At 41.1% G+C, this 16,997-nt stretch overlaps 1 protein-coding gene across 5 annotated transcripts in view; it reads left to right on the forward strand.

Annotated features, from left to right (window-relative positions):
• Window positions 1-15: 15 nt before the first annotated feature.
• Window positions 16-16,997, forward strand: part of TMEM232 (transmembrane protein 232) — a 218,430-nt gene continuing 201,448 nt past the window's right edge. Inside the window, exons 1-2 of one of the 5 annotated variants that reach the window (XM_020779996.3) lie at window positions 20-146; window positions 16,331-16,367. The gene's annotated coding sequence lies outside the window, so the exon portion shown is untranslated. Of the gene's footprint in view, window positions 147-1,074; window positions 1,290-16,330; window positions 16,368-16,997 lie in introns of those variants that run through there. The other 4 variants (XM_072992470.2, XM_020779997.3, XM_020779999.3 and 1 more) reach the window with 4 other exon arrangements.

A 16,997-nucleotide genomic window follows, 5' to 3' on the forward strand; every position in this document is an offset into this window, starting at 1 on the left:
AGAGTGAGAGCGCGGCCAGAAGACCCGAGGAAGAGGCAGCCTTAGGGAAGAGCCTCCCCCCCTTCTCCCCTCTTGTTAACAAACTCCACTTCCGGGTGCGGAAGGGAAGCAAACCTTGCTATCCCGAAGCCAAGGCGTCTTCTATGGTATGTCATGTGACACGGGCCGGAGGTTTCCGGACAGAGTTGGGAAGGGTTTAGACTAGAGGGGAGGGGTCAGCACTAGATATGTACGGTATTGTGGTTTCCTGACGGAGAGGTGGTGGTCGGCAAAACTACCTGTTGTCTCTCTATGGGATTTATAAATGTTTTGGAGGGGAAGCGAGCAAGCGCTGCCTTCAGAAATTTATGTCCTTAAAATACATAGGCTTTAAGGTGCCACGTGGTTTTGTTTTGTTTCTTTGGATTTTGGCTGTTAGGGAGATCAGAAACTTAACATCTTCGCACCTTGACTTTAAAGTGTAGGTACCCTTTTATACGGGCATAGTTCCTCCATACAAAGCTAAATATGTCAGTAAAGAGAGTTCCTGTGTGTAGAGTATTTAGTATGATATTACCTTTCAGCATGTAGGGTTTTTTAAAAAAAAGAAAATGAAATTTTAGATTTCAATGACAGTAGCATTCGTCCTCCCAATACTTATTGGTTGGGTGACAAAGTGCTGTATAATAGTCATCTGGCTGAATGTCTAGTGTTAGCAGTGCAGGTTGGGGAACAGGAATGAGGATAAGAATAGTTTACAACAACCATGTAGTGTAGTCTTTCCGTTACCTCTTTCCTTTTGATAAGCAAGCTGAATCTTAAATTAGTGTTATACAATGGAAAAAATACCCTCTCCCCATTATTAAATAATGTACTTCTTCTCACATGCTGAATTATAAACACTGACATATCTGGCACAAAACATTTCTCTGGCCAAGTAAAAGTCACATTGCTTGGTGCTTCGTGCCACTGACTGTATGGAAAGCAGTCATTTTAACAAAGGGTAGCAGAAGCAACACCCCCCCCCCCGCTGGCTCCCTTGATACCTCCTCCCCCCCCCTGCTGGCCTCTCTTGTCATTTCGTCCCCCCCCCCCCCCCGCCAGCAAAGTGCTCTTCAGCCAGAGTATCAGACGGGAGCGGGAAGCCCTCGAAGGGAAGCAGTCTGGCGACCAGGCCCTGTTTCCCTCTCGGGAGGTTCGGGCCTGGCTGCGTCCATAGCAACCGTTCTGAATAGCACCTCTGCCAAGGCAGCCCAGCCGGCGCTGCGGGTCGCTGAGGCGAGCTTTCCCCCACTGGCTGGCCTAGGAGGGTAAGTGTGGGAAAGTGGCCAAGCTCCTGGTGCTAGCCATTCTGAATTTTTGCTATATGTTTTATAATAGTGTGGCTCATGTGACTCGCCTTAGAAAATAATGTTCTTTCTTTCTTTGAAAGCAAGCACAGGTGGTGAACATAAAAGAACATAACTCCACAACAGCAGCATCATTCCTCAACAACAGTACCAAATAATAGAATAATATAAACAGTGGCAAACATAACAGAAATGTATGGTGGTGTCATATAAAGCTCCAAAATAAAACCAGCAAATTCCTGTCTCAGGAAGTATATTTTTAAAGGCCTCTTTATAAAGTTCTGCCTTAGCAAGCTTTCTGAAAAGAAGAAGGCCTGGGGAGGCGCCTGGGGTCTGGCGTATATCCAGTGGAAGGGCATTCCCCAGGGCTGGGGCCACCACTGAGAAGGCCCAATTCCTAGTTGATATTCTTCTCACCTCTCTTGGTGTGGCCACCCTAAGAAGCAAGGCTTGGGAGGAATGGATGACGCTGGTAGTAGTTCAGGAGAGATGGTCTGACAGATACCAAGGTCTTGAACTGTTTAGGACTTTATATGTCAACACTAACAGCAGTGCAAGTGACCCAAGTTGAGGGAGAAATAGAGTGGTCCTGAGTTGGCTAGATAGGCGGGATATAAATAAATAAAATTAAATCAATCAATCAATCAATCAGTCAATCAATCAATCTATCTATTCTGGATCTGCTTGAATTTTCATATCACCTTCAAGGATAACCCTGCATAGAGAGTATTGCAGCAAGAGATTTTTGAGACTATCAATCCATGCTGTCATGAATTTTCTGTCCAAATAACACCTGGGTTACCCAAGGTTGAGAACCACGTATACAGCTTGCTTGGTGAAGCAACTCACAATGCAATCTTATACATGTTTGATTAGAAGTAATTCCCTCTGAGTTCATTGTGTCTTACTGCTATGTAAGTGATTCTAAGATTGCAGATTTCTTACTACTTTCTTCATTTGTCTCTTCCAGATTGGCACATATTTTGTAATACAGTAGGACCCCTGTATCTGTGGGAAATTAATTTCAAGCTCCCTCACCCCATGCTGTGAAAAGGGGTTATAACAGTGAAGGTTATACTTAGCAAAAGAGGACGTGGTGGCGCTGCGGGTTAAGCCGCAGAAGCCTCTGTGCTGCAAGGTCGGAAGACCAGCAGTCGTAAGATTGAATCCACGCTACAGAGTAAGCTCCCTTCGCTTGTCCCAGCTCCTGCCAGCCTAGCAGTTCGAAAGCATGCAAATGGTGGGAAGGTAACGGTGTTCCGTGTCTAGTTGCGCTGGCCACGTGACCACGGAAACTGTCTTCGGACAAACTCTGGCTCTATGGCTTGGAGAGGGGGGATGAGCACTGCCCCCTAGAGTCAGACACGACTGGACTAAATGTCAAGGGGAACCTTTACCTTTTATATAGTGGTGCCTCGCAAGATGATTGCACCACAAAATGATGAATATGGTGACTTTTTTTTGAGCAATGTTGTGCTTCCCAAAACAATTATTCCAATGGGCAATTTTCACTGGACAATGTTTAGGTCCTTGCCTCATAATTTTCACTGGAAAATGTTTAGGTCCTTGCCAAGACAGTTTTTTTTTAACCCATTTCTCCCCAATTGGAACACATTACAGTAATTACATAAGACCTACTTTTTTATCCCGAAAAAGTGTATGCTGCTGGCTTTCCAGGGTCTGCCTCCTGGAAAAACACCAGCGTATGCTTTCTCCCCCACTTTTTTGGGATAAAAAAAAGTACTGTACTGTAGGTCTTATGTAATTAGTGTGTTCCAATTTTGGGGGGGGGGGAAGCCATCTTATAAAGCATTACCAACAGGGTTATGGTTGCAAATTGAAATGATAGGGAATGGTAAAAATAGCCAGAAACCAAAGAATAAACAGATTGTTAAAAAAAGGAATCATAAATATAACCCCCTCATTAACATAAATTATGCAGCTAAGTTCCCACATTTAGGGAAATCATAGGGATCAGCAATATACCCAAGGTACTACAGATGAGTTTATCCTCAGAAAACCACTTTTATAACATGGTACTTCCCCTGCAAGGTATGAGTTGAGATGGCCCTTGCATCTCCTACCCCATTCTGTCCCCTAACCCCCCAAGTCATGGTGACCCCCTGGCTGCAGCTCCCACTCAGTACAGGGCTGCACAGCCCCAGTCCTTCCAGAGGCCAAGAGAGCTCCTCAGTGTTTTGGGATGCCCTGCAGGACCCCCATCAGGGGCTAAGTGTTCCTCCCACAATCCTCTAGTGCACATTGTGGGCGGAACACCTTATACTAATTGTGGGTGGAACACCTAGCTACTTTATGCTAATACCTGTGCACTAGAGGACTGTGGGAGCCAGGGGGCTGCTTTGACTCCTTTTATCTTCTTTCTTTGTTGCTGGAGAGAGAAAGAGGGATGAGGCCATCTGAGTCCCCTTGAATTTTCAAAGGCAGTGCAAGTGAGGGGATTGCTTTTCCCCAAGATGGTATGGGGAACTGTGTTTGCAAGATGATGTCTTCTATGGATAATCTTTGCAAGACAGTAATTTTTTTCCCCAATTGGAACACATTACTGTATATAGATTTCAATGCATTCCAATGGAGAACTGGGTGATGTTTTCGCAAGAGTGATTTCCATGGAATGAATTAAAACCATCTTGTGAGGCACCACTGTACTTAGCATTGTCTCTGGCTTCCTCTAGTGGCCAATTCTGATAACTGCACTGTTAGAAATATATATTTATGGGATGTTTCTTTTAATATTTTAAGATTGTGGAGAAGTGGAGCAGTGGATGCATATCCTGTGGATAAGGGGGTCCTACTGTATTAATTCAGTTTTAAAACTGTCTCTTCAATATCCTTGTTTTGCTTTGTAATTTGGACCTGGAAGTCAGTTTGAAAATACCTGGTATTTGTTTTAATATTTTCATGAATGAAGAGGGATCTTAGGGCCACATTGGATGTAGTTATATTGATCTCAGTCTACTTGAGGGAACATCCTTATGGTGGAAGTACTATTTACTGTATTTCAATAGAAGCAGTGCAGGGAGACATCTTGATCAATGGCAGATAAATCCCTCTGGTAATATGTTGTCACCACGCAAACAAGAACTAACATAGTTTGTATGAAAAGATATTTGAAAAGATAATTTACTAGACGGTGTGGAATGACATGTTATACTCTGCAGTAGTTGTATCATTGATATTTCTACTGGCAATTTCTAAATCTTCTCACATTTCTTTTAAAGCTGTGTAAATAGAAATAGCCACCAGTTCTGGGTCTGCTGAACTAAATAAAGCAAACAAACAACAAGCATTCCACAGATCATTTCTGCTGCATAATGACTTGGCAGTAAAATAATTCTCTACTTCTCTGAGAACTTAGTATCATAAAATGTTCACAGAATCCATATGTACAAATATATGTACACTATAGATAGCAGTATATGCCTCTAACCTCAATGATAAGGTGCTCATGAGATATGAAGTACCAAGTTCCTGTCATTCTCTAATAAATTATGTGAGCTTCTGTTTATGAAGTCACTGACAATGCCTGTTTTATGGAGTTGAATGAGTTTTAAATTTTTATTACAACTTAAAAGATTCTACGAACCTGAGTTCAACCGAGTCAGTTAAAAAAAAATTCTGTGTCCCAGAATCTCCAAACAAAATTAGCGCTGGCTAGTGGTTTTAAAATTTTTTTTAAAGCTACAAAAACTCAGAAAAGCAATGTTTGTAATCTCTTCTACAAACTAGGACATGCACTATGGTTCACATCTTGCTTCTGCTGTGAACTCATTAGATGACTTTACAGGGTGAACTCAAATGATCTGCAACATGGAGAACGATATAGCTGATCTACTGTATTTGGTTGTTACAGAGTAAATAAAGCATAGGAAATACTTTAAATATTTGAAAATGCAAGACATATGTTAAAGGCTCTGTTGTTTTATTTTACTACCACCACAACGTAAACGGAAAGATTCTTTATATTTGCGAAGGCTTTCACGGCCGGGATCTAATGGTTGTTCTGGGTTTTTCGGGCTCTTTGGCCGTGTTCTGAAGGTTCTTTGTTGGAGTGATTCTTCTGGTGAATTACGACAGAAGAGGTACAACAGCCTGTGGTGGCAAACACTGGCATCTTCCACCTCTGGCAGTCACCAAGCCTTGCTTTTCCCCCCTGAATGTACAAGCACTTTATCATGTGCAGTTTTTCCTAATTTTACAGGGCCAGCAAAAATAGTCTCTGTTGAACATGGGTCTGGGGAAACCTCATATTCACTTTTCCATATGTGCATGTTTGCATGTGTTTGTATGTGTATGATTGACATTTCTCAGCATAGAATGCAGTGGCAAACTTTTATATGAAGGAACTACCAGACTGAAAAGTTTGCTATGAAGCAAAGACTTAAACTGAAATGTACAGTAGATGGAGCACTTTACAAAACATACTGTCTTCTCCTGAGAACAATTGAGATGAGTACTTGATATACTAAGTTGTCAGCCTGCTTGCTTTCTCCCCCTTGCTCCTTCATTAAGAGGGAATTGGATGACATGGGCATGGTTTAATTTATTATATGAGACCTGGTTCTCTTTATGGTTTCTGGATGAAAAAGGGGCTTGTAGTGCATTGCTATCTCAAACCACATGTCTAATTATCTTCCTTTTTTTAATAGTTAGCTGCCCTTTTAATATTTATATATTTTGCTTTTATCTGTCATTTAATTTTTTTAAAAAAGCATGTTCAGTATAAGTTGGAGAGGCTAACATAAGTGAGAATGTTTTTTTTAAATGGTGCTTAATCTAGAGGAGAGAGGAGTGTGGGGTCATTTGCAAAAAAACAAACAAACCCACAAACAAACCAGAAAATAGTGAATGAATGAGCTAGATAGGGTTATTTGTTAAGTGGTGTCAAGGTGCCTCCACCTTATGGTGACTCTGTGAATGTGTGGTCTACAAAATGTCCTATCCTTAACAGCTCTGCTCAGCTCTTGTAAACTCAAGGTTGTGGCTTCCTTTATAGAGTCAGTACATCTCTACAGTATTTACACATTCCTTCTCATATTCAGCCATCTTTTTTTCTTGCTACCCTCAAACTTTCCTAATATTATATTCTTTTTCAGAGAATCTTGCCTTGGTGATGTTTTTCCCACCAGTTTTCACTCTTCCTTCATTTGAATCTAGATGCAGAAGGAGTGATGCTTCTTCCACCAGTTTTCAATCCTCCATCTGAATCTAGTCTGACTTTCTATATGATGTTCTGCATAAAGATTGAACAGATAAGAGGATAAAATGTGTTTGTATTATTTGTTTTGGTGTGTGATCAATTCCCTCCTGGATGCTTGTATAAATGTGTTCAATTTCATCATCTTCAGCATTGGTGCTTGGAACATATACATGAATGATAGTTATGTTGATGTATTTTTCCGTGAGTCTGATTGACATTGCATATAAACCTTATTGTTTCTGGCCATAGACCTTTACAATGTAGTGACTACTGTAGCATATAAAATCCAATCAAAACAGGTAATTACCTTAAAACCGTTAAAAGCTGTAAAACCAATAAAGCCCAGGCTAAGAATATTGTCATAACGTATAGCGTCAATCCACTGTATTCAGCATTTATGTGGCATTATGATTCCTGACAAATTGAAGTCTCAGCTTCTTAGCTGCTAGTGCAAATTGTGCTACAGCACATGTAATGGGCAACTGTGTATCAGCAAGCAATCCTACTATTGTTTCAGTGATGGTACAGTTAAAATACATCTGAATGATGGGTGACAGAAATCTTTCTCTAGGATTTTTATAGAGAGGACAGAACAGTAGACAGTGAGTTAGATCCTCAGTCTGGTTGCAGCCAAAAACACATTTTCGTTCCTCAACTGGTCTTCCTTTATATTTCCCTTCAAGATATGCTGGGGCCATCTGTCCAAATACAAGTTCTGTAAAAGCTCTGCGACTCTGGGGAAAAGTCAATGACTCAAAATATTTTGGTTTTGTATGATTCACCTGAAGTTGGGGATACCAGGTAGAAAAACAGGACCCAACAATAGCCACCCTATCCTGACTAGCATCAAGATCAAAGATCCAGTTCCTAAGGTCACGAGAGCTTAAACTAAGGAACTTTTCCATCAGAAGGTTGTGGACCTTTAATTTTTGGTGACACTGATGTGCCCATCCACCAGACTTTAGTTGTTCTAACGAGCAGCACTTTGTCATGAAGGAGTCCTCCAAACTGTTCAGTCTATGCCAATATCTAAGATAAGTCAGATCAATTCTGGTGGCAATTGAGGGTAGGCCTAACTCAGCTCTGAGGTGAGCCGAAGGAGTTCCTGGGGGGACCCCCAGTATCAGCCTCATGAATTTGTTTTGCAGGATTTCTAGTTTGGGCTTGACTGCCTCTCCCCATAGTCCTGTCTCGTAGAGCATTTGTGCTAGAATTTTGACAACAAGCACCTTGAGAACAGGATTTACTAGCTGGCCTCCTCTGCTGTAGAAAAATATTTTTAATTGCCCTATTGATCTGGTGCTCAATAAGATGGTAGCATTTAAGTGCTGTCTGCAGGAGAGTTTCTCGCAAAATTGAAGGCCCAAATATTTAAATGAGTGTACCTGCTCAATAGCATGCCCGTCCAGTGACCAGTTATGCTTAGCTTAGGGGCTTTCTTCCCACAGACCATAATCTTTTTTTTTTTATTTTTTTTTTGGCATAGTTGATTGTTAGCCATTTCTCTTTACAGAGCTGGCCAAATTTGGACACCATTGTTTTAAGACCAATTTTATTCAAAGATAGTAAAACCAGGTCATCAGCATAAAGCAGTATTGAGATCTTCGTACAGCCAATGGTTGGGAGGAAGAATGTGGGGGAAGCCATTTGAGGGATAAGGCTGTTTATATAAAAGTTGAAGAGAAAAGGTGCTAAAATACAACCTTGTTTCACCCCTCGGCTAATGTGAACCTGTTGTGATAGAGCTCCCTGTAAGCCTATGCACACTTGCGTCGTATTTTCTTTACGTAGTTGTTGTATGAGCCACAGGAGTCTCTCTTATCAATGTTTGTTTTTCCCAATTTACTGTATACCATAGGCGTTTATCCATCAGGTCAAAGCAAAGACTGATGAGAAATCCACAAAGGCAGCTTAAAGATATTTGTTTGGAGGTTTGGTGTACAGTATTTACTAATTGCATGATGTAAAACAAAGGCTTGATCTATTGTACTTCTGCCTTTTCTGAAGCCTGCCTGTTCTTCGAAGATGATAGAATGTATGTTGTCCCAATCTAGAAGCCTATTCAGGAGGCATCTAGCATAAAGCTTAGAGGCTACATTGAGAAAACTGATAGGTCTAAAGTTACAAGGATCTAGAGGATTGCCTTTGTTAAAAATTGGCAGAACAATGCTAGTTTGCCAACCTGTGGGAAGGTTGCCTGTACTATCAATGTAGGTGAATAGGCTAGAATGGGAGACCACCATTGAATGTCAATAGCAAAGACCTCAGCGGGGATCATATCTTCACCGTGAGCCTTGCCATTCCGAAGAGTTTGAATCAGGTCCCCAATTTCTTTGGGGGAAACAGGTGGCCATGCAGGGAAATTAGAGAGGGTCTCATGTGTAATGTTTCTATGAACACTACCCCCAAAAATGCGACTGAAGTGGGAGACCCATACCTGTGGTGTGATGGAGTGGGCGATCTCAAAGGCTTTTTGTGAGAAGCCTCTTTCTATCTGCTTCCAGAATTTGGGGTCATTACCCTCAATGAGGGCCTGGCCCAAAGATTTCCAGTTCTCTTAGTAGAAAGCCTTCTTTTTTCCTCTAAGTAGAGGTTTATATTCTCTCTGTAGATGTTGCAGGAAAGCTGTAGCTTCATCAGTGCCAATATGTTTCGCCTGTCTTGTTGCTCTGCTCAGCTCTTTTTTCTTGGTCTTACATTTCCTGTTGAATCAGGACCATTTAGCTTCAGATGTTCTTTCTGGTTGTGTAATGGTTAGGTGTGGTTTAAGTGCAAGAATTATATCCTGGCAGACCTTGCAAATGTTCTGGGTCCCCAGAAGAGCATGTTGTCGTAGCTCTTGGAGTTCATTGGTGCTCAGCATCTGCCTTATACTGTCATCAGTTTTAATAGACAATTTAAGCCTTTGCTCACCTAAAACATGGCCCAGCATTTTATGGGCTGTTAATACCCATGACTGATTATGTTGGAATCTTAAAGACACTCTAAGGGGGAGATGGTCACTTTCTGGCCTGTCATCAATTGCTAGGGTGTACACATAAGGGAGAACAGCGTGTGTTTAGTCGTTTAGTCGTGTCCGACTCTTCGTGACCCCATGGACCAGAGCACGCCAGGCCCTCCTGTCTTCTACTGCCTCCCGGAGTTGTGTCAGGTTCATGTTGGTTGCTTCGCAGACACTGTCCAGCCATCTCATCCTCGGTCGTCCCCTTCTCCTCTCGCCATCACACCTTCCTAACATCAAGGTTTTTTTCCAAGGACTCTTTTCTTCTCATGAGATGGCCAAAGTACTGGAGCCTCAGCTTCAGGATCTGTCCTTCAAGTGAGCATTCAGGGTTGATTTCCTTTAGAACTGATAGGTTTGTTCTCCTTGCAGTCCAGGGGATTCTCAAGAGTCTCCTCCAGCACCACAATTCAAAGGCATCAATTCTTCGGCGGTCTGCTTTCTTTATGGTCCAGCTCTCACTTCCATACATCACGACAGGAAAAACCATAGCTTTGACTATTCGGACTTTTGTTGGCAAGGTGATGTCTCTGCTTTTCAAGATGCTGTCAAGATTTGTCATCGCTTTCCTCCCAAGAAGAAGGCGCCTTTTAATTTCAGGGCTGCTGTCTCCATCTGCAGTGATCATGGAGCCCAGGAAGATAAAATTTGACACTGCCTCCATATCTTCCCCTTCTATTTCCCAGGAGGTGATGGGACCAGTGGCCATGATCTTAGTTTTTTTGATGTTGAGTTTCAGACCGTTTTTTGCACTCTCCTCTTTCACTCTCATTACAAGGTTCTTTAATTCCTCCTCACTTTCTGCCATCAGAGTGGTATCATCTGCATATCGGAGGTTGTTGATATTTCTTCCGGCAATCTTAATTCCGGCTTGGGTTTCTTCCAGTCCAGCCTTCCGCATGATGTATTCTGCATATAAGTTAAACAAGCTGGGGGACAATATACAGCCTTGCCGTACTCCTTTCCCAATTTTGAACCACTCAGTTGTTCCATGACCAGTTCTAACTGTTGCTTCCTGTCCCACATATAGGTTTCTCAGGAGACAGATAAAGTGGTCAGGCACTCCCATTTCTTTAAGAACTTGCAATAGTTTGCTGTGGTCCACACAGTCAAAGGCTTTCGCATAGTCAATGAAGCAGAAGTAGATATTTTTCTGGAACTCTCTGGCTTTCTCCATAATCCAGCGCAAGTTAGCAATTTGGTCTCGAGTTCCTCTGCCCCTTCGGAATCCAGCTTGTACTTCTGGGAGTTCTCGGTCCACATACTGCTGAAGCCTACCTTGTAGGATTTTGAGCATAACCTTGCTAGCGTGCGAAATGAGTGCAATTGTACGGTAGTTGGAGCATTCTTTGGCACTGCCTTTCTTTGGGATTGGGATGTAGACTGATCTTTTCCAATCCTCTGGCCACTGTTGAGTTTTCCAAACTTGCTGGCATATTGAATGTAGCACCTTAACAGCATCATCTTTCAAGATTTTAAATAGTTCAACTGGAATGCCATCACCTCCACTGGCCTTGTTGTTAGCCAGGCTTTCTAAGGCCCACTTGACTTCGCTCTCCAGGATGTCTGGCTCAAGGTCAGCAACTACATTGTCTGGGTTGTCCGGGATATCCAAATCTTTCTGATATAATTCCTCTGTGTATTCTTGCCACCTCTTCTTGACGTCTTCTGCTTCTGTTAGGTCCCTTCCATTTTTGTCTTTTATCATGTTCATCTTTGCGCAAAATGTTCCTCTAATATGTCCAATTTTCCTGAACAGATCTCTGGTCTTTCCTTTTCTGTTATCTTCCTCTATTTCTTTGCATTGTTCATTTAAGAAGGCCCTCTTGTCTCTCCTTGCTATTCTTTGGAAGTCTGCATTCAAGTTTCTGTAACTTTCCCTATCTCCCTTGCGTTTTGCTTCCCTTCTCCTCTCTGCTATTTCTAAGGCCTCGTTGGACAGCCACTTTGCTTTCTTGCATTTCCTTTTATTTGGGATGGTTTTCGTTGCTGCCTCCTGGACAATGTTACGAGCCTCTATCCAAAGTTCTTCAGGCACTCTGTCCACCAAATCTAGTTCCTTAAATCTGTTCTTTACTTCCACTGTGTATTCATAAGGGATTTGGTTTAGATTATACCTGAGTGGCCCAGTGGTTTTTCCTAATCTCTTCAGTCTAAGCTTGAATTTTGCTATGAGAAGCTGATGATCAGAACCGCAGTCAGCTCCAGGTCTTGTTTTTGCTGACTGTATAGAGCTTCTCCATCTTTGGCTGCAGAGAATATAATCAATCTGATTTCGATATTGCCCATCTGGTGATTTCCATGTATAGAGTCGCCTCTTGTGTTGTTGGAAAAGAGTGTTTGTGATGACCAGCTTATTCTCCTGACAAAACTCAATTAGCCTTTGTCCTGCTTCGTTCTGAACTCCAAGGCCAAACTTCCCTGTTGTTCCTTTTATCTCTTGGCTCCCTACTTTAGCATTCCAGTCCCCTAGAATGAGAAGAACATCTTTCTTTGGTGTCAGTTCTAGAAGGTGTTGTAAATCTTCATAGAATTGTTCAATTTCAGTCTCCTCAGCAATGCTGGTTGGTGCATAAACTTGGATTATTGTGATGTTGAATGGTCTGCCTTGGATTCGTATTGACATCATTCTATCATTTTTGAGATTGTATCCCATTACAGCTTTTCCCACTCTTTTGTTGACTATGAGGGCTACTCCATTCCTTCTACGGGATTCTTGCCCACAATAGTAGATATGATAATTATCTGAGCTGAATTCGCCCATTCCTGTCCATTTTAGTTCACTGATGCCCAGGATGTCGATGTTTATTCTTGCCATCTCCTGTTTGACCACCTCCAGCTTCCCAACGTTCATAGATCTTACATTCCAGGTTCCTATGCAGTATTTTTCTTTGTAGCATTGGATTTTCCTTTCACTTCCAGGCACGTCCACAGCTGAGCGTCCTTTCGGCTTTGGCCCAACCACTTCATTAGCTCTGGAGCTACTTGTACTTGTCCTCCACTCTTCCTCAGTAGCATGTTGGACGCCTTCCGACCTGAGGGGCCCATCTTCCAGCGTCATATCTTTTAGCCTTTTGTTTCTGATCATGGGGCGTTCTTGGCAAAGATACTGGAGTGGCTTGCCATTTCCTACTCCAGGTGGATTGCGTTTAGTCGGAACTCTCCACTATGTCCTGTCCGTCTTGGGTGTCCCTGCACGGCATAGCCCATAGTTTCTCTGAGTTACTCAAGCCCCTTCGCCACGACAAGGCAGCAATCCATGAAGGGGAAGGGAGAACAGGAGATCCTATAAATAGTCTACCACACTAGCACCCTTATCTGTTAGAAAAGGGTAGTAGCCATTTGAGGTGTCCAGGTGAGAACCATTTAGGTATTACAAGATGGAATGTGTAAATCAGTTGAAAGAGGACTTTGCCATAGTTGTTGATTACCTTGTCTTGGGAGGTTTGGGAGGTGGTTTTATCCATTTCAAGCTCCAAGCCAAGGGTTTTTTCCATCATACAAACACTGTTTCCCATTCTAGCATTAAAATCACCACTAATTATAAAAATAGTTGGGATATTCAGAAAGTAATGTATCAAGAAGGTCCTCTAATTTAGCCCAAGCCTCTGAAGCAGTACCAATTGTTCTCAGTGGGAGATAGACGTTGACACAGATCAAACGATCTGGTTCGCAGCCATGTATTGTTAGGACTTGCCAATAGCTAGAGTTTAGTTCAGCTATCTCTACTGCTTTCAAGCCAGTAGTGGAGGAAATTGAAATAGCCAGGCCCCACTTCCTCAGCCTGAAGTTGATTTTTTTTTGAGCTGGGAATTCCCATGTCCTATATCCCTGTAAATTTAAAGAGTCTTTTCCCAGAAGACAAGTCTCTTGCAGGCAAATTATGTCAAATGACTGAAGGTACTGTATGAAATCTGAGTCAACCAGTTTATTCTTCCATCCTGCAATATTCCAAGATAGAAAATTCAGAGGCTGACATTGTATCTTATCTGATGTTAGTCAATCTTGGGAGAGGGCTGCTAGAGGGCCATATCTGTTGTCCAGGTGCCATTCAGAATTAGACCTACTGGACGTTCTGAAGTGAGTGGGTAGGTGGTTTGATAAGTTCTGTGACTACTGGAAGACTTGTTGACACCAATCCTTGCAGCCTCTCTTTTTTGTGTTTTCTGGTTGTTACATATGTTTACGAAACCACAGGGTTGATTAATCAAGATATTATTGGGGCAGATACAAAAGGTAGACATACTTCTTTCCCTCTATAGTTTAAGTTAAGCTCAGGGTGTGCAACACCAACGTGGTTGGGGGCATTTCCCCTGTACCTGGAGCACTCATAATTAGAAGAGGGCTCAACAGTTCTATCTGATTTTCCATGAGGTATTGGAATCCTTTTAAAATTTACATCATGTCCAAATTCATCAACCATTAACTTCCCATCAAAAGTGCCCCTGTGATTCGCAGCATACAGCTATCTTGTTTGTTTTGAATGGTCTGGAAACCTTAAACAGGGTAAGATTTTGTTACAATATTATGGTACAGCAGAGTAGTTTCTGTTGGTCTGGTTAACAAAACTATGAGTTCAAGGACTGCATTTTTCATGAAATGTTCTCTACTGTCCATCTTCACCCACTGCAGGAATAAGAAAAATGGAATTAAAGCAAGCCAATTATCTTGGGTTTTTGAAAAGATCATTCTAATTTTATTTTTATTTTTTTGCAGCTGTGAAGATGAATCATCAGGCTGCCCATGTTAATTCTAAACATTTCTAAATTCTTTATTGCTTATAAAATGCTGTAGCAGAGTGGCAATTTTCAATTTTTAATCAGGTTTGAGGTTCCCATCAGTTAAATCTTTGCACTTCTGACAAAGGGATAACGAAAGAACAATTACATTATTGTTTCTGCCTCATATTGCCACTCTCAAAATCTAAAGTCTTTCTCCCTGATGATAAGAAATTCAGCAGAATATGAATAATGTAAATATATGTTTTATTCATTCTAGCATGCAATTTTCGGTTATCATCTTAATTCAGAAAATGATTAGTAATTACAACTAATGATTACGGCCATTCCACCGTCTTTCTCCCATGGTTCTTTTCCCCACAGTAACCAACTGTAAATTGCCATTCCTCTCAACCTTCAATAAGAAAAAAAAATACTAGCACTTTAACAGGGGAAAATATCCTTAGTTTAAGCCACCTTGTGCCAGTCTCTCCCCAGATGCAAGGGGGAGGTATCTCTAGTTGTATATGAAAGAAGGGGCAGAGAAAGGCACAAGCAAAGGACGATGATTGGCTACAGAGAGAGAAAAGGGGAGGGGATGTTAAGAAGATCACCAATAAATAACTTTTATTATTTTATTTCTTCTATTTTTATACCACCCATTTAACCTAACGTTTCCTGTGAGCTGTTAACATTTTTCTTCATCCAAGACTCAAGCCTCGCTTCATTTGGCACAAGTCCTTCCAGCCTTGCTGTTTGTCCAGTCAAATTGCAAGCTACCGAGGATGTCTGGGAATTTAAAAAAAAGAGCAAAGGACACACAATTTGATTCATTCAGAGTTGACTGTAGGATCAAAGAACCCTCTTGTATACTAAACTGATAGGACTTGGACTTTAGTAGATAGAGGCTTCCTTGGTACCACCAGCAGAATGCTACAAACTGTCCTATACTACACAGGGTGTGTATGGTATATACTTTGTGTAAAATATAAAAGGGGAAGTAGACCCTGGACTTAGAAAAGCTATTTTATTGGACTACAACTGCAGGAATTTAGGCTGGGAGATTCTAGGAGCTGCAGACATCCACATTGGCGCGCACTGTCAGGGCATTTGTGCATTAACAGCCACTGAGAATGTCTAATGCCAACAGCAGTCTGTGGCCCACCATCCTGGCTAGGTTAAGGCTCAAAGTTTCTGGTAAAAGACACAAGATGTGTGATACGATCATGTCCTATGAAAAGGAATTTACACTGCCTCATTTAAGAAGCTAGGATTCCTTCCCCCTCCTTTACTCATCCAACCTTGATCTACTTCAAGACAAGCATTTCATATGGTTTATTCACTCAATCACCCATCTGTAATCCTGATGTGTTTTCCTAGAACTGCTCCTGCCTTTTTTAAAACCACAATCTAACCTTCAAAAGGCAGAAGGACACAATCTTTACTGCTATAGATGTCCTTAGCACTGTCTCTTCCATGTTTAAAATGCATGGTTTTGATGAAGGCTAAAAGTGACCTATCTGCCAGAAATTTATTATCGTTGCAGCTAGCACTATTTATGACATATTTTTAAGTATATAATCAATGTTTGAAGGAGCAGTAAAATATCTTTCCATTTCTTTTACAATACACAAATAATAGAACATTGCCACTTTAGTGTTGTACCACCATGCTTCTATCAAACTGTACAGCTGTATGTGTGCTCAGATACACATCTATATACTAATGGACAAATATGCTTTTCATTGCCCTTTTAGCAAGAGGTCTAATGGCTATGATTGGAAAAATCTTAATATTAATGATTTTTTAAAAAATTAACATTACAGAAGTATCGTGCCATAATAGTACAGCAATTTTTCTTTAAAGTAGTATTATACAGGTATGGCACATTGCTCCTGTAAAATTATAATACTGTTATAATACTTAAAAGTTTTATATATATATCAGTTTGAAAAAATAACTTTCCAATCATGGCCGTGTTCAAATGGGGAGCACTATTTGGGTTTTATTTAATACAAATCAGAAAATGATGATTGCTTTTTTTTTTTTTTTTTTTTTTTTGCAGTTTGCATCAGTTATTCAAACTGGAGGCAGATGACTTGGTAAGACTCTTACATCAGTAATTGTTTGGCAGGAGCCTCAGAATGCTCACGGGATTTCAATTGGCAACTGGCAAGTGTAAATAAAATGTGATCAGTAAAAACACAACAACGAACAAGCCCCTCTACAAAAAAAACCTAAACCCCAATCAGCCTCATCACCTGATGAATGGATTTACCTTCTGCAAAATGGGTTGGTGAATAAAAAAAAAAAATGAGAGAGCACTCCCTGGAATTTCACATATTGCATTATAAGAACAAGAGAAGGTGACCAAATGTAAAGTTAGCACCTGTATACCACATGCTTAGAAGTTCAGTCCACTGAGTAATAGAGGTCATGATCCTTCCAGGGCTGTCATATATATCTTTTAGCCACTGAAAAGATGTGGAGGATCCATTTGTTTCATGCCTGAATTTAGTATCCAAGCTGTCATGTGGAATTTAGAAGCACATGCACACTGTGAAGTCCAAAATCTGTTCAAAACAAAATTAATTCATTCAATAACCTTTATCCCAAAGGGAACTGCAGTTAAATCATATGTTTAAGAAATGCTTCTGAAAGAGCATTTGGCTGATATAGTCAGACCGTTTTTGAATAGTCATTGTTGAGTTGAAGACGTTATGTTCCTCTTT

This window comes from Pogona vitticeps, chromosome 2 (assembly GCF_051106095.1).
Source record: "Pogona vitticeps strain Pit_001003342236 chromosome 2, PviZW2.1, whole genome shotgun sequence".
NCBI classification, from domain to species: domain Eukaryota; kingdom Metazoa; phylum Chordata; class Lepidosauria; order Squamata; family Agamidae; genus Pogona; species Pogona vitticeps.